The following is a 19,414-nucleotide window of genomic DNA, read 5'->3' on the forward strand; positions in this document are numbered from 1 at the left end:
GATCTTAAAGCATTCCTGGTCTTCTGAACCTGAGCTTACATTTATTTCTTAAATCTAGAATATTTTTAAAATCATATTCTTCAGCCAAAAAGAAAAAAAGTGGAAGGAGTCCAAAAGCTGTTTACAAAGATCAATAATCAGAATAAATAACTTTCAATCTAAAATAATGAAAAAGGAGAGAGTAGGGATGAAGGCCAGGGACATGGTGGCTTAGTGGCTAAGACACTGAGCTTGTTGATCAGAAAGGTAGGCAGTTCAGCGGTTCGGATCCCTAGGGCTACATAACGGAGTGAGCTCCCATTACTTGTCCCAGCTTCTGCCAACCTAGCAGTTCAAAAGCATGTAAACATGCAAGTAGAAAAATAGGAACCACCTTTGGTGGGAAGATAACAGTGTTCCGTGTGCCTTCGGTGTCATGCTGGCCACATGACCCCAGAGACGTCTTCGGACAGCGCTGGCTCTTCGGCTTTGAAATGGAGATGAGCACTGCCCCCTAGAGTTGGGAACGACTAACACATATGTGCAAGGGAAACCTTTACATTTACCTAGGGATAAAGAAGATTGAGGGGAACACCACAAGCAATCAAACAAATTCAGATGTTGAGTCAGTCTGGGGAAGTGGTTAAGATCTAGGAACAGGGATCCCAAGTTCAAGTTCCCCTACTTCCTTTAATTATGGAAGTTTGCTGCCAAGCTTTTATCCTGGCATTATTTTATGCCATGTCACTTCACAGAATTCTTTTTGTTTGGAGAAAAAAAAATGTGAAAAGAGTGTGATAAGAGTATCAACTTGAGCTGCTGCAGGAAAGGTGAGAAACCAGTTGAATGAATGTGTACGGTAACTTTATACTTGTGATGACAGACTTCCAGAATGGAAATCTATTCAAAAAGTCAGGTTCCCAAAATTGTTTATCTCTCTGTGGAGAAAGAGATATGATTCAAAGGCCCAAATTCAAAAGGCAAAATGTTGCTTGGGAAGTGGGAGCCCACATAGCACTGGATGTGAATACCTTAAACAGGTAGGCCTTTTCCTGTGCTTGGTAGCTCCCTTTGCAACCGACACACAAACTTGGGAAAAGATACGGAATAAAATATTGCCTTTCAAATTAGGTTTGCTATCCAGGCTTCCATGCAGTGGAAGCTCCTCTTTTTCTGCCAGATGGAATGAAAATTAATAGTTGAGGAGGGTCAGGCCAAGCCTGTTAAAGTAGCTTCTTGTTGCCTCCCATTTCTTTACTGGAATTCTGCAATGTTTTATCTCTGCACACACAAACAGGCTTTGTGAGGATTAGGAGGAAAGGGATACAAAGATAAACCGAAACTACTGAAAGTTTTGACTGTATTCATTGTACTGATTGTATTGATGCCAGATTCACTTAACAACCAGCTTACTAACTTATCAACTGCAGTGATTCACTTAACAACTATGGCAAGAAAAGGTTGTCCAATGGGGCAAAACTGACTTAACAAATGTTTCATTTAGAAAATGTAGTTAGGCTATAGAGCCTAGAGCAGGGGTTGGCAACCTTAAACACTCAAAGAGGCACAAAGGTCGTAAGTGGAAGCCCCCCGCTCAATTCTGGAGCCAACCGGAAGTCCGGTTCCCCAACCATAGAGTCTCCTTCAAGCACAACACCCTTTTTCCGCTACCTGTCCTAACTGAAAGCCCTATCAATTGTGGAGCTGACCAGAAAACCCAGTCTTTGCCATAGAATCTGCTCCTGGTGTGCTGTGCTTCTTCCCCCCCACCCCAAACCGGAAACTCCTCTCAAAATTGTAGCACTGACAGCAACAGGGAGCCACAGCAGTGGGATGAAAGAGCCACATGCAGCTCCAGAGCCATGGGTTGCTGGCCCCTGGCCTAGAGTGATGCAGAATAATGTTTTATTGATTTATCCCAATCCAATGGTTTCTTTAATGCTAAATCACACTTCAAAACAACCAAAATGATTCCTATATCATGGATGTTCCCAGACAAAACATACAAACCTCAAAATGACTATCTTATTGGCGTAAGAAGGTGGAAAGCTTCGCTATAATGTCAAAGAGGTAGTCAGAGGCTGACTATAAAAAGATCATGAATTGCTCATGTGCAAGGTTCAAGTCAAGCTAAAGCTGAAGAACAAAGCCAAACCGTTTCTATGATCTTGATCTTATAGCCACCATTCTCAAGAATATCAGGAATCACTTCAAAGACCAGAACTGATGGCAGAGAAACTGAGGAAATGTGGAATGAAATGAAAGAGAAGAAAATAAGCTGGATATCAGAATAAATGACAGAAATTGCCAAAAAGTGAAGAGAAGACAACAGGTACCGTATCGGCTATTAATTGTAAAAGAACCAGAAATGAAAAACACAGGTTCTAAAGCCGAGCAAGTGTTCTCTCCATGGAAACTAATTATTTCCTAAATTGTGTGTATTTTAGAACCAATTTTCTTGCTCCTAGCTAGCAGTTACATAGAAGCACTTGCTTTGTGCAAATAGTTTGCTTAAATAATACATTAATACATTAAACTGGGGACATGGAGAGGGACTATATTATGGGAAATTGCAGCTTGTTAATTTTCTTCATTTTCCAGACTGAGTTATTTACTACATGGTTTTTCTCAATTTCCCAGATTGGAGCAGACTCTATCAGTAATAGAATTTATTTCAGCAGTGAGATTGAATGTGTAATTCATTGTATCAGGTGGAACCCATCCTACCTTTATTTCTCCCATATCAAGGGAATAACCCACAAGTAAGGGAATGTAGTCTGGATTCCCAGGAGGGCGGGACCACATTCCAGAAGAGCAAGAGGCAGCAATGTTTATATAGTTAGGTTGGGAGGAACTGGGTCAAGAGAGCTCCTCCCTAGAGGTTCCCAGAGTATATCTTTAATGATGCAAGTAGAAGCCTTAGTTTGGCAAGGTTTCTGCCTATAGATAAGGAACAACAAAGGAAACTGCTTAGAAGTAACTCTAGCCTACATGACTTCCTTGGTTTTTGGAATCTGACATCACTTTTGGTGTGGGGACATTATTGGGACAACCCCTTTTGATTCTTGGATTTGGATCATTAGCAATAGCACTTAAGACTTATATACTGCTTCACAGTGCTTTACAGCCCTCTCTAAGCGGTTTACAGAGTCAGCATATTGTCCCCAACCATCTAGGTCCTCATTTTACCCACCTCAGAAGGATGAAAGGCTGAGTCAACCTGGTGAGATTGGATCTGCCAAACGTCTGGCAGCCGGTGATCAGCAGAAGTAGCCTGTAGTACTGCACGCTAACCACTGCGCCACCACGGCTCTTAGCTGTATCTTTTTAGTTGCATTTGATCCTATGAATCTGACACGTTTCACTTCCTTCTCAAAGATACGTGCAGAAAGTTGGGTTTCTCCATCCTTCCTATAATAGTTGTTTGAGGGCAGGGGGCAGCTTCTTTTTGATGATGGGCTGTTTCATTTGTTGTTGTTTTTTGTCGTTCATTGCTATTACTTTTCCTTGTGAACTATAGTTCATTCTTAGAGGAAGGGAGATGCTGCCCCAGATGTCTGCCCATGGCTATAATAAGAAATAGAATAAGACAATAAAAGTTTTTCCTAAATAGGCCTTATAGGGAAATGATGGAAGGGATACTCTTCTTCTGTATTGACTTCCTGGACACTTTAAATAAAAGGTGTTTCCTGTTTTCTGGTGTAAGAGCAAAAATACTAAATGAATGAAAGTATTGCTCCCAACTTGTCTAGGATTTCTGTCTGAGCTAAAGAATATAAAGTATTTTAATTCAGAGTGGCTTTCTAATTTCATTCTGAAAAAGGCATTAGTAGTTGTTGAATGTTCAGTAATATATGACATGACTGCCACCTTCATATTATAGAACAGATAGAACTCACAGATAATGTGTCTGCTTGTCTATGATCCTCTCTTTCTAGATAGATTACTACATAATATGTAAACTTCCATCAGCTAGGTGTTGGTACAGTGAAGGATTTTTTCCCCCCACAAAACCAGACATGACTTGAAAAGTATAATATTAAACTGTTGTAATCTTTTCTTTCGTCAGATAACTCAATGTGGTTTTGTCCAGTTTGATGGATTTACTCCCTACTATACATGCTGTGAATCTAGTCTTACTTCCATTATGCATCACTTTTATAATTATTAAATTTATGGTCTTTCTATCCAAGGGGCTTGAGCTGCTATAAATAGTAAAATGTAAAATATAAATCAGGAAGATAAAACATCAATGAAACTAGTTCACCTTTATATGAAATACATAATTACGATGGGCATAATAAATCAGCTTACGATGTCAGAAGCTTTTCTAAATAACTGTGACTTTTTCCAGGACTCATACTAAATCAGATGATTGGTTCTATGAAGCCAGATCAGTTCTATACCATGGATTTTCAAAATGTTTTCTGGTACCCTTCAGGATATCTATATTTGCTTTGGGTGGGGGGTAGATTAGGAAGCAGGAAGCAGTGCAAAGCAAATCTGTATTTTCAGCAATGCCTCTTGGCCTTATGAAGCCTCAGAAGATAGAATACACAGAACTGGGCTGCAAAACCTCAGACAACCACTAAGGAGCAGCAACAGTCAGATTTTTAAATATCTATTTTTTGCCATCTAGTGGATAGCAGGTTTTTTTGCAACCCAGATCTAATAGTCTTATCAATGTTACATGAGTCAGAAAAACTGAGGTAGTAAAAGTGGCTTGGAATATTTGGGTTGATGTGAGCAACCTTGGTCTTCTCGTGAGTGTTTTCCCTGCAGTCATTTTGACAATCTTTCAAGGTTAACTACACATGCTTATAAAGCTTGTCCATTTTTAGTATACAGCACTGGATTTACACTGCATATTTATCCACAAGAATTTGCTGTTTAGGTTTACTCGTAGAAAACAGTGCATAAGTGTGGCATAAATGAAGTTGAAATTCCCACTTTCCTAGAAATCTTCAGATAAGAATTAGCTGATCTGAACTCACTCCATGAGTTTTGATTCAAGGACTAACCCAGTGCAGTGACGTGCGGTGAGTTTTATGGCTGGTGAGGCAGCAATTTTTTTAGACTTGTGGACTTCAACTCCCAGAATTCCACAGCCAGACATGTTCAGTTCCGATTTAAAGCGACAGCATTTGTTTTTCTCTTTTGCTAAATAAGTTTCCTTCTTTCTTTTTCTTCTCCCTTCCCCTCCTTCCTCCCTCTCTCCCTCCCTCCCCCCTCTCTCAAACACACACACATACAAAGTTGCACCAGGATTCAGAAAATTTAGGTTTTCCTCCTTAGCCCATGTTAGCAATACCACTATCAGCATTTTGGCTGGCAGGTGTAAGTAGAAGTGGAAATTCATTCTACTGAAAACATTGTTTTTGCTTATGATTGGATAATTAAAATTTCAGAAGACCCAAAGGCATAGTATTAGAGTGTTACGTAGTGCATAAACTAAAGAACTGTCTCAATATGCTCCCTCCCCCCTCTCTCAAACACACACACACACAAAGTAACACCAGGAGGATGAAGTTTGAATTCCTCTGCCTCCAACCCACACGTACCTTTTCCAGCTGTTTCAGAGAGGATTTCAACTCTGCTCTTGCCTACCATCATGAAAAGAAAAAAAAATGTAAAAGGAAAAAGGCAAGAGCTGAGGTCAGGCTGAGCTAGTTGCTGCCAGAGTCACCATGTGGCTGACTCTGCTTAACTGTTTAAAAAAGCCTCTAAAAAAAACACCCTCTACAGGAGGCAGGAGAACAACATGCCTCATCTACGTCAGGAATTTTTCGGCTTTTAACCCTTGCTTAGCTCTGCTCGAGTGATCATAAAGTCAGACTAGATGAGGCACCTCATTCTCCTGCCGCCTCCTGTAGAGGGCACTTTTTTAGAGGCTTTTTTAAACAGTTAAGCACTAAGCAGAGTCATCAATGGTGACTCTGGCAGCAACTAGCTCAGCCTGACCTCAGCTCTTGCCTTTTTCCTTTTACATTTTTTTTCTTTTCATGATGACAGTGGTGAGGCTCTGCCTCCCCTGCCTCCCTTGACTGCACATCCCTGACCCAGTGGTGGGTTCCTACTGGTTCGGACTGGTTCAGATGAACAAGTAATAGCTTGGCGGCCTGGGTTGCTGGAACTGGCAGTGACCCAGGCCTGCCATGCCCCTGAACCGGTTCTCCATAGGCACCACCATCTTGGTTTTTTGCTTCTGCATATGTGCAGAGCAATTTTAGTTGTACTACACACAAGTGGCATGCCCCTGAGCAAACCAGCAGTAGTCTCTGCGGGAACCCACCCCTAGACTAAGGAGAACTTAATACTGTTTCTAACGTCTGAGAGGGTGATCTCTAGACAAATGCAATTAATATGACCTAAATTACAACCTTTCCTATTTCTTGTCTCCAGCCCAGTGCTTGCCATACTTTTTCCTTTGTCACCCAAAACCATTTTCGGGTTCAACAAACACTTTTGTTTTGTCCTCTTTTTAAAGGCAAGGGGTTAAAATCTTAGTTCACTCATGTTGGTGCTTGGAAATGACAATAATTGTATTATAGTCTCCCCAGCTGTTACAGGATCTTGATGATGTTATCTGTTCAATTGTGTCCAATTCTGTGCAATTCTATGGACCAGCTCTCTGCCCATGATCTGATCTTGTACAGCTTCTTTTGGTTGTTTTATGCTCGGGCTGGTACTAGCTTTGATGATGTCCAGCCGCTGTGTGTTATAGTGCCCTCATTTCCTTTTACCACTGACCATTCCATCATAACTGCCTTTTCCAGGGCATTTGATCCTGAAATGAGTAAAGCAGAATTTTGTGATTTTTGCCTTCCAGCAATGCCCCTGGTTTTATACACTTCAGTAAAGGCTTATTTGTCACCCTTGCTGTCCAAGGAATGCACAGGACCCATTTCCAACACCACAACTTAAATAAGTTGATTTTCCTGCTGTCTCGTTTTTTCATGGTTCAACTTTCATGACCGTTGGTTTTAAAGACTCAAGCCTGAGGTGAATGCAACAGAACCTTTATTGAAAGAACTACAACGTTGGAACATAACACGAACGAAGAACCAGCCCACCTGACAGCTATTTATACTTGACAGCTGTCAGGCGGGTAGCCAATCGGTGGCGTGTATTTCTCCCACCGGCCGGCAGCCGCACCAGAGCCAATCAGCAGCCTCGGGCTCTGGCTGAGGCTGCTGGCTGCATTGGGAGGACGCAACAGTTGGTAGCTATGGGAAATGCAATAATGCAGACTAACCTGCATTTGGTTGCCAGACTGATATTCTTGCTTTTCCATGATCAATTAATGCTCATCATTGCTGAATGACCCATGACTATTCAACAATTAATTTCTGGACTGCATTCATTGCTTTGATCAATCTGCAATCTTAGGAAAGTGAACTCTTGCATGGATTCAATCTCTTTACCGTCTTTACCATCAATTGTTATTTTGACATTTCTATTCCACACATTGGTCACTGTGAATTGTTTATTAGAAAGGTAATGGTCCTTCTTTTCTTCAAAATAACCAGCAGCCAATGCAAAATAACCTGTTGCACTGAACTGCTTGCTTGCCCTAAGCTGGTTCATTTGCTCTGCAAAACTATTAATGGGTTTGTATGTCGTTACCCAAAGAAAAACCACTTTCATAGGTAGTCCTTGATTTATGGTTGGTAATTTAATGACCATACAAAATAAGATAAGCTTTTGAAAACCTATGTACGTCCAGTCCTCCATGTGATGGCATTTGGGGCACTTGGCAATCAGTTCTCGTCTATGACAGGTTGCAGCATATCAGTTATGTGACCTCAATTTGTGACATTTTTTGGTGTTTGGATATGCATTCCAAGTAACATACCCCAGCAAATAAAACTCTGAGGCAGGTAGATTCCTCAAATAATAATTTTATTGGATATGTCATATGAGCACAGGCTGGTGAAAACTGACTGACTATTATCGTGATTTTCACCTAATTAAAGGTTTTTAAAAAGTTCTTTCTCAAAACAATGAATCACCTGGTCCAATCAGGATGTTGTCCAGTTGCTAGGTGACTCCCATCCGCTCCTTCAGAATAACTACAGGAATGCCCTTGGTTCTCAAGAGAATGTATTTTGTTTTGTCTACAACACTCCAACTATCTCTATTCCCCCCTCCATGTCCCTCTTCTCCAGTGTGCCAGTGCTAAAGTCTCAAAATGGCCTCAATCAGGCCAGCTTCGGGGTTGACACTGGATTTGCTTAATGATTACATGATTCACTTAATGACCACAAGATTCACCTAACAACCCTGGTGTCTTGCTTTACAGCTATCATAAAAACCATCATAAAATCGAGTCCAGTGACGTGGTGTCTTGACTTACAAGCACAATGAACTTACAACCAAAATTCCAGGCTCCATTGTGGTTGGAAGTTGGAAGACTATCTGTACCCAATTTGGGATAATTTACCCATATTTGGGGTATATTTCGCTAGTCTGTTTCCTACTTAATACAGCTCAAAATCAAGAAACAAAGCAATTACAGTAACAGTAGAAATCTTGAGTCTTCCAAAGAAGCACAATATGCTTGACTTCCCTTGCTTATCTACTTTGGGTTAACAATTTCTTGCTTTCTTTATGAAAGAAGAAGACAAGCAAGGAAATTTAATTCAGCAGAAGCCAAATATGCAGAACTGAAATGACGAGCACTTCTTAGTTTATAAAAAGGAGCAGATTGCTGACGATGGGGAAAGAGTAGCAGTGGGAAGTCGTGCAGTGAGACCACTTCTTGGCATTGTAGGAAGAATTTCCTCTTTTGTGTAATTGCCCAGTATCTGCTACTCTCGCAATACTGGAAATATTCTTGGGTGAGCAGCTCAAGTCACAGAATACACATGGATGCCACAAACACTGTTGACTGTTATAAAAAAGAAAAGCAGCAAAACTAGGCACTGTCTTCTAAAACCAGAGTAATTTTATCATGACTATAAAGCACCTTGCTTTCTAGTGTTGCACAAACATCAGAGGAACCATTATAATCTTAGGTGGCAGATTCTGACAGTGGGTAGCAGTGGTAGTGCTGGTCCACATGAAGTATTCAGCCATTTCTTTCAGCTGAAAGATAGAACTTGCCTTGCCCTCTGCCCTAAATTATCCTTAACTTTCAACTGCCAATCCACTCAGCTAAGCTGTTCAGTAAGGTCACCCACAGGGAAGATTCAAAAAAGTCAATATGGGGGCTTCCTGTGGGAGGAGCCTGTCGATGAGGAGCTCAACGAAGCCCCTCTTAAAGATCTGGTTTGTATATCTAATTAAGATCAATAGATATCATCCCTTTCTGGCAGAAAGGGACAGGCAGAAGCTCAGGTGTTAGGATTTATTCGTAGTTCATAGCCCTCTTCTTTTTTTTTTTGGGCTGCGAACAGAGAATGGATCCAGCGTAGCTGAGCTTTCATCTCCAACCATTTCTTTACAGCTGCCTTTTTGCAGCACTAGACAGCCTCCCCCGCACTCAGGACTATGACAAATTGCTTTTAAGATAATACGAGCGGGCCACACCTCTGTGATGTGTGTGTGTGTTTTTTTTTTAACTATCTAAATACCAGCCTTGTTTTTCCTTTGAACTTCTCTGCGCAATTGGGACACAAAATGGCGTTTTTACTGTGTTGGTGATTGATGACGTAATTAACTGGCTTTATTTCCCCGGAGACCGCTACTCCTTAATGAGCAAAGTCCACAAATAATTTATTGAGAACTGGCCAGCTGAAGACACTGTTTATCTGTCTATTCTCAGATTTTATCTATAATGCCTCCCAAGTCTAAACAGGCAAAAAAACCCTCCCCCCTTGTGCCTAAAGAACTTGCTACCAAGTCGCTGCCCTTGTCTCCTACGCCATCTACTGGAGATTTTTTGACACAGGAGCTTCTCTCCCAAATAATTAATGGCTTTAGAAAAGAAATTCAAGAATTTGTGTTGGATTTATGCGATAAAATACATGCCAAAATTGCCCAGATGAATGCGAATGTGTATGAAGTCGCGTCTACTTTAACAGATTATGTTGAAGAAATGGAGACGAAATTGGAATCTTTGGAGAGGGCTAATCTTGATTTGTCTTCTAATATTCAAGCTTTACAACAAGAGATTATTAATAATCAAACACAACTTACAATGATAAATTATAATACAAAGGCGTTTGCAATACGTGTAAGAGGATTGCCTGAAAGGAAAGGAGAGAGTTTGAAACAGACTTTTGTAGAAGCTTTCAGCCAACAGGTGGGAGGCCCAGGACTTAATTTTGATTGGAATATTCGGAAAATCTATCGCCAGAATTCGCATGTGGCGGAGCAACGACAGCTTCCAAGAGACATAATTATATATTTTTTCACAAGAGAATCCAGAAATGCGATTTTACAAAAGTTTTATAAAACCAGGCTCCGAATTGAGAACCACGATTTGCTCGTCTTTAAAGATATTCCGCTTCAGATGCTCCACGCAAGGAGAAGTTATACTTTTTTAACCCAAGAACTCAGAAATCGTCAAATAAAGTATAAATGGGAGGCTCCAGTTGGAATTACAGTTACATTTGAAAAGCAAAGATTTCGTATTAATTCTGTTTCGGAAGCTTGGGACTTTTATTATAAAACTCTGAAGGCGGGGCTTCCTGACTCACCCGGAAATGCGGAAGAACAAGGTGAAGGAAAGACAAGCAGCAACTCATTTGACTACAAGAAGGAGGGAGTTACTCTCCCCCCACTGGAGAGGCAGAAGAGCGGAAACTGAGCATTCAGTTATATCTTCAAAGCAGCGGGATATGTGGTTATAAGGCAGAGGGTTGCCTTTTCTTTCCGGAAGGACAGAAGAGTAAAGAATACAGACCCAGCGATGTTTTTAAAATACTTTCTAAGCTTTTGGACTGATTAAAACTTTAGGATTTCTGTTTGGTATGAAATGGTAAAGCTGTGTACTGATACGGGACTTTTACAAGATTTATTTGAGTTTAAATCCGAACTGCGCACGAAGTGTTTTCTGTGAGGAAAGCGGGGACTAAGATTTATTTGAATCGCGGTTTGGGGTGAATGGAGTGTAGAGCAGAAAGGAAGGTGGATTGGGATATTGATGAAGGAATCTTGGGATTGAACGAACTGGTATGAATTTTGGGCATATGTTTTATGAATCTACAAGTCTGAAGTATAATATAAAAAGCTCAGGATTTTAAAGTGAAGAGCGAGATCCTAATCTTATGCAATCTGGGCTAGGGAGGAATAGAGACGTGAAACGAAGGATAGGAAGATGAGCAGCGAAAATATGAAGACAAATTGATTTTTGTATAAACTAATATTTGAATATAAGCTTAAGAAAGACTATCTGGAGACCCTATAGGAAGATCGGGGTAAATATCAAAGAACTAAGGGACGAGGACAAAATATAAATGGAATGATTTATACTGTTTAAAATTTGAAGAATGATGGGAGGCTGAGCATAATGCAAAAGAGTTTTTAATTTTACTTTATTTACTTTTTTGTTTTTGTTTTCTTTTTCGGAGTGTTCTTTTTATTTTATTTTCATTATTATTGTTAATAAGATACTTTGAAGGTGAATGGTACTGAACTGTGCCGGGCGTGTGACCTGGGAAGTCGGAGGGGGTTAGGGAGGGGGGTTCAATTAAAAATTTAAAAAAAATTAAAAAAAAAAAAAAAAAAAAAAAGTCAATATGGTCACTGCTACATAATTGGCCCCGCACCAGGGGTGGGTTTCTCACCCCGTTCCAACCGAACCGGTTGGAACGGGGCCGGCGGCGTCCTCGTGCACGCGCGCAGTGCACGCATGCGTACTAGCGTCTGTGCGATGCTCCAGCTGCTCCTGGAGGATCACGCAGGCGCTGTATGCATCCTGCGCATGCGTGGAAGCGCAGAACTCGTCAAAATCAGGTAAGGAGCGCGAGCGGGCGGGCGGGCCCTTCGCCGTTCCTGGAAGTTACTTACTTCCGGGTTCGCCGACCAACCGGTTCGCGGGGACCGCCGCGAACCAGTTGAAACCCACCCCTGCCCCGCACCCATTTTTTTTTTTACATGCCAAAAGAGTTGGGTTTTGATCGCACATTTGTGACCACCATCCTGATATAGAGATATCAGAACAGTTAGGATTTCCAGTAATCAGTTTGATAAAGAAGATCACTAAGTCACAGATACTGTACATAACAGAAAAGCAGCAGTGTTTTATTTTGTTTCCGCTAAGGCAGAGTATTATATTGGGCTTCTAAATAGTTAGGAAGCAAAGTTTAAAGCCAATCAAAACTCCTTGAAAATTTTTGAAGTATTGTTTAGAAACAGTGCATTGCAAAATTGAAGATATTTTCATTTAGCAAGGTTTATTATTGCTTTCAAAGTCAGAATAACAGAGTTGGAAGGGACATTAGAGGTCTTCTAATCCACCACTAATCCATCAATCAGGAGACCCTAAATCCTTACAGACAAATGGTTGCCAATCTCATCTTTAAAATCTCCAGTGATCTTATCTGAATAATAAACCTGAATTTGGTATTATCAGCAGCCTTATAGCTATTAGGTCTTAGTGTTGGTGTTGTGTTTCCTTAGTTTGGAGTAAAATTTGAGCATTGGAAGCTCAAATAAATTGTTTCATTAGTAGCACTTTCATGACCTAAAAGTATTTGCTGCTAATCCTGCAGTCAACCACAATCAATCTAATCTTTTTACTTATAAAACTTTTAGTTTGGAAATTTTAAAAATGGAAGATTATTTTATGCAAAAGAAAATTCTATTTCCGCTTAGTTCATCTTCCGTGACACCCTTGATATACAGTACGTCAACAGAATCTGAAGGGAAATTACCAGCAAGGAAGAGATGGCCTTTGAAAAAAATGCAGAGCATATGAAAAAGAATTAACTTTCCAGTGCTTTGGATTAAGACACAAGCAGCTGGAGGAAGTTGAAAAACAGAACAGACTCATTTTTATAAAGCAGAAATAAAACGCACTTCCTCACACTTTAAGCTACTCTGACAAAGCAGGAAGAGACGTTACCCACAAGCTAGGGTTTAACAAAAAAAAAAAAAAGTTCACTAATGCAACAGTACTAGGAGTTACCAAATCTGAAAAACACTGCATTAAACCATAGTACCATTTGATATGGTTTAGCTCAAAATGTTAGATCGTGGTTCAAATATTATGGGCGTCCAACTATGATCTATTCAATAAATGATGTTAAACAAATCTGTGACTCTGTTTCCAGATGAGTTTTTTTTAATAGTGGAATTATAATATCTTGCCACCAAATTGTACAAGACATCAATTTTTATTGCATACAAATTAAGGCCAATGAAGTTATTTATGCAAATGAGACAAAACAGTCCAAAACTCTTTCTTCCGTCTTTTGTGCACATATATACATACACATCTTTGTTTATTATTATTGATATGTTTTTTGCTCACACTGAGGTCATATTTGATGTGTATTTATGCCTCTAGTTGTAGTCACATGTGTCTCTATTTTAAGGCAGAAATTCAAAACACATTTTTCTTCAAAGAAAATCCTAGTGCTGGCTTATCATAGTCCTTTATTGCTGAATTGGCAAACAGTTTTTGCAACTCTTGAAATTAGCGGAACTATATGAATGAACAAGTTTAGAATTATGCTAGAGTAGGTAGGAGTAGTAGGACAAAGAAGGTTACCATAAATTGTTTAACCAGTTCAATGGTGCCCTCATATGGAAAAAAATAGGAATACTGGAGATTGTTTTATATTTTTTGTGTTTTTGAATAATGTTAAACCTTGTGATTTTTTTTAAGCATGAAGGCAATGTCATGACAGAATAAAAATGGTTATGTGATACTGAATGCTGAAATATAGAACTAGAATGTGAGGCTGATTTAGTGGAACTCTTTTTTAGAAGAAAATCCTTATGATTTTTGTGAGACCACCTGGGACTCTAAAAGGACATCCTCACATCCTACTACCGCTGAAAAATGTCTCACTAATCTTCCTTTCAAGACACATCCAGATGACTTTCATTCCCAGATCACAGGCAAAGCCAGCTAACTTTGGCATTTCTGAACTGATGTGGAAACTGTTTTCCATCTTCTCCCAACACACTTTGGCATGATGCATGATGTTTTAGTAGTGGCCAGTGGTGAAATTCATTTTTTTTACTACTGGTTCTGTGGCCATGGCTTGGTGGGCGTGGCAGGAGAAGTATACTGCAAAATCTCCATTCCCACCCCACTCCAGGGGAAGGATACTGCAAAATCTCTATTCCTACACCACCCCAGGGGAAGGATACTGCAAAATCTCCATTCCCACCCCACTCCAGGGGAAGGATACTGCAAAATCTCCATTCCCACCCCACTCCAGGGGAAGGATACTGCAAAATCTCTATTCCTACACCACCCCAGGGGAAGGATACTGCAAAATCTCCATTCCCACCCCACTCCAGGGGAAGGATACTGCAAAATCTCTATTCCTACACCACCCCAGGGGAAGGATACTGCAAAATCTCCATTCCCACTCCACTCCAGGGGAAGGATACTGCAAAATCTCTATTCCTACACCACTCCAGGGGAAGGATACTGCAAAATCTCCATTTCCACCCCACTCTGGGGCCAGCCGGAAGCGGTATTTGCTGGTTCTCTGAACTACTCAACATTTCCACTACCAGTTTTCCAGAACCTGCTGAATTTCACCCCTGATAGTGACCAAGATGATGCCAGGGTTCCAATGATATCAGGAGTTTGAGATCTGTCCAGATCCTATTGGCCAGTTTCAGCAAGGGGTGGCGTGCTACTTCCTTGTGAATATAAGCTGCGAAGGGGGAGTATGATTTATATTTGGTAAGTTCTCAGTGATTTCCTGTTGCACTGCAAGAACAAGAAAAGTGGCAGAAGAGTTGGAACATAGAAAGACAGAAGCTGTACTGGATTTGTTGGTTCTTCCAAAAAGCTCCAAACATGTAGGATCATTTGGTAAACGTCATTCTCATGAAATCTGCAGTGAGTCAAAAGTCATGTGAAAAATGAGGTGATGCACCTGAGAAATAACTTCTGCTTCAGGGCTGGGTTTCAACCGGTTCGCACCGGTCCCTGCGATCCGGTTGGTCGCCGAACCCGGAAGTAAGTAACTTCCGGGAACGGCGAAGCCCCCCCCCCTGCGCCCGCGCACGCCTGCACACCCGCGCCCGCTCCTTACCCGCTTTTTTTGAATTTTGCGCTTTCCACGCATGCGCAGAACGCCTGCGCGATCCTCCAGGAGCAGCTGGAGCATCGCGCAGACGCTAGTATGCATGCGCACACCGCGTGCGTGCATGCGCGCGCCGCGTGCATGCGCGAGGACGCCGCGTGCATGCACGCGCACGCCGCGTGCGTGCGTGAGGACGCCGCCGGCCTCGTTCCAACCGATCTGGTTGGAACGGGGCGAGAAACCCACCCCTGTTCTGCTTCCAGATTCCTGTGACTTTCCAATATTCTACACAGGACAGCTAGTTTGGTATAGTAGTTAAAGCACCAGGTTAAAAACCAGGAGACTGTGAGTTCTAGTTCTAGCTTGGAAAGGCAGTTGGGTGACCTTAGGCCAGGAAAAAGGCAATGGCAAACCACTTTTGAAAAACGTTGTCAAGATCCCGCAGGGATCAGTGTAGGAAGTATCTGAGAATTGGATACAATTGAATGGAAGAAAAAAAAACATACACACACATGAAATCTGGGAAGGAAGAATATGATTTAAGGAATCATGTTATTCTTTCCAAATTTAGCCTGTGACTTACACAGTCAATCAGGAAGTCTTTCTTGCTTTAGCCAGAGCTTCTCCACATGAATGCTGACATGCCTGCAGCCTAGTGTCAAGCTTCCCACCAAGAAGCTGGATGGGCAGAGAGAAAAAGACACACAATGATGTCATAAATTTCAATATATTGTAGAAAAGCTAAGAAGCCATAAAGGTTAATGGTCATAATACTCTAAAACATATATTGGATTTGGTAAAGCTATTCTAACCCATACATCATATTGAGACCAGGAAATAAACTAAATGTAATCTGTGGAACTTAATTCTAAATAGGCCAAAATCTGTTGCATTAAAATTGCAATAGAAATTGGTATAATATTTGGTGAAAATGACACATACATATGATAGCCCAAAACTATTAGAAGATATAGCTAATAAAGTTAGGCAATTTATTACTCCATCTATCTCTTTTTTTCTAAAGCAGTTTTGAAATCTAGAGAACAGACAAATGCTTGTTTGCTTTTGGGGGGGGGGATATACAGTACTTTAGATCTGTTTCTATAATCCAAAAGGTATACTTTATAAATTGAAAATCATAAATATATAATGATGTACTCAGATCTATAGCTTCTGGCTCTTATAAATGGAAACACTGAATTGATTCCAGCAAGGGTGAAAGGAATTCAAGTCATTTTTGAATGAGCACAATTTTACTCTTGTGCAGAATCAGTATCAAATAACGCTTTAACATTAAAAAAAAAAAGAATCTTGACATACTGTAAAATCTTGAGCCAATATTCTATAATAGTGGAATTTATATAGCCAGATTGCACATACATTTATGTGTTTGGCAATTCACATTTTAATTTGGAAGTGTTCAATAAATATGTATTTCTCATTTCAGTTAATAAATCTTTAATTAATTTTAATTAATTAATAATTAAATGATTCATTAAGTAATTAATCTTTGCTATGTTATTTCATATTTTTTTCAGGGATAATACACACCTAAATGTAATGTTTGGGGAGGAAGCATTGGTTTCATTCATTTCATTTCACTTATTTTGAAAGTAAATATTTTGTTGAATTGAGGTCTGCTCCTGATGAGTACATGAATGCATTTGTATTTTTTCATACAGAAGTTATCTATGGGTTTTATACTGCCATCCATTGGTCACCTTGATTTACCCTCAAAGAATTGAGGTCTTTGAACTATGGTGCTGGAGAAGACTCCTGCGAGTCCCTTGGACTGCAAGGCAATCAAACTGATCAGTCCTAGAGGAGATCAACCCTGACTGCTGTTTAAAAGGCCAGATCCTGAAGATGAAACTCAAGTACTTTGGCCACCTAATAAGAAGGAAGGACTCACTGGAGAAGAGCCTAATGCTGGGAACGATTAAGGGCAAAAGAAGAAGGGAACGACAGAGAATGAGGTGGCTGAATGGAGTCACCGAAGCAGTAGGTGTGAGCTTAAATGGACTCCAGAGGATGGTAGAGGATAGGAAGGCCTGAAGGAATGTTATCAAAGGGGTCGGACACAACCTTGCAACTAACAACTCCACAAGGAACAATCCATTCTATTTTTCTTACTGTAGTTCTCTTCTCCTTTCATTTTTCTCCTATATCTATATTCTATTCTATATTATCTTGTGTAGTGGAACAGCTGATATACATGCATATATGCGTATATACATGAACAACATACATTAGGTAAAAGATTGAACATCTCAATGCCCTCTCTCAGGCTTTCGATGGGCGGAGCCTGACAGAGGGTTGTTATCTTTAACAGCTGTGGAATCTTGGCATCGTTAATCTGTCTAAACAGCAATCTATCAAGCTGTTTGGCAGTTTATTTATCCTCCCTTCAGGCTTAGAAGAGAGAGATGAGAAGCTATGCATCGGAAGCTTTCCAACTGGCCCTTTCAGCCTAAACGCTGGGAAGAAGGGGGAAAGCACCGGCTATAGCATGGCAGCTCCGAGCCGGGATTCATTCTGCCTTTTGTTGCAGAATGAAGGTTTTCGCTCATCCTCAGCACAATGATTTATTATGGACTTCAAGTCGAGCTGAACCAATACCTGTGAACATCTTAATTGTATGTATAAATCCTTAGCTCCATTTGCAAAGAATTCCTTCTGCTGATTACTTGTTGAAAGTTATATAAAAATGGCGCCGAGCTGTGTAGGAGGGGCGTGTCTCGGATAGAGCTTTTGCGAAGCCTAAAAGTGATTTATTACCAAGAAGTGATTTATTATCAAAACAAATAGCAATTGCTGTATAATTGGACTGCCTGGACTTTTTAACTGACTAAAGAAAATTAAGTTTGAGATGGCTTCTAAGCAAAAATTCCCCCCCTCCCCCCGCATTGAAAAGTGCCGGAAATTCACCAGCGCCTTCTGCTAAAATACAATCATCACTCCCTTCTACTTCTGCAGGGGACCCCCTGACAAGAGCAATTCTGCAGAAGGAATTAATCGATGCGTTAAAAAATCATGCTGTTACGATGGAAGCAAAACTTAAGGAAGAGATAGCTGCTTCTAACAAACAGATGTCTGAAGAACTTATGACATGTAAACAAATGATTAGAGGGGACTTTCTGATGGCTCTGAATTTGCTAGCTGGTTATGCATAGGGCCTTGAAGAAAAGGTAGAAGATCTTAGTGACTGTAATACGAACTTGGTAATGAACATGGAGGCAGTCCAGCAACAGGTTAGCGATGCAGAAAATGAAATAATAATGCTACAGTATAGGCAAATGGAATTTGCTTTAAGGATAAGGGACCTCCCTGAAAATACACAAGAGAACCTGAAACAGACTCTCTCTGAAGCCTTCGACCTGATGGCGGGAAAGTCAGGAGGGAATCTTGATTGGCAAATCGAAAAGGTTTACCACGTTAATTCCTCGCTGGCAAAACAAAAACAATTACCAAAAGATATAGTGGTCTACTTCGCCATTAGAGATGTGAGAAACACGATATTACAGGAATCCTACAAAAATAAGCTTCAAATCGAGAGTCGGGAGGTGACTGTCTTGAAGGAGATACCACCTAAAATGCTGAGATCTAGGAAAGACTGTGCCTTTTTAGTGGAAGAGCTTAAAAATCGCCAGATACAGTTTAGATGGGACGCACCAACCGGCATCGCATTTAGCTACCTTGGATAAAGACATCGCCAAGGTGGCGCAGTGGTTAAATGCAGCACTGCAGGCTACTTCTAGATCAGCAGTTCAGCGGTTCAAATCCCACCGGCTCAGGGTTGACTCAGCCTTCCATCCTTCCGAGGTGGGTAAAATGAGGACCCAGATTGTTGGGGGCAATATGCTGACTCTCTGTAAACCGCTTAGAGAGGGCTGAAAGCCCTATGAAGCGGTATATAAGTCTACTGCTATTGCTATTGCTATCGCCTCAATACAGTATGGAAGGCACAAGATTTCTACACCAACATACTGAAGGGTGGACAACCCTCTTCCTCTAGATCTAGACAAAGAGAACAAGAAGGATATGATGGAAAGCAAACCACTCAAATTTTAACAAGGGGGGATCAACTTGTTCTTTCAGAGGTACAAGAAGCTAAAGAACAAAGACAAGACCACATGGTTACCAGACGAATGGAACAGGAATTAAGAAAGCAACATACACAAGCCACTGTTCAGGAGCATACAGGTGTTACATCAGAAACAGTGGGAGGAGCTAGGCCAAAGGTTAAATTCCAAGATGTTCAGATGGCTATTAAA

The sequence above is a fragment of the Thamnophis sirtalis genome, unplaced genomic scaffold, assembly GCF_051295495.1.
Source record: "Thamnophis sirtalis isolate CommonGarterSnake01/CBP01778 unplaced genomic scaffold, rThaSir2_p1.2 scaffold_7, whole genome shotgun sequence".
NCBI classification, from domain to species: domain Eukaryota; kingdom Metazoa; phylum Chordata; class Lepidosauria; order Squamata; family Natricidae; genus Thamnophis; species Thamnophis sirtalis.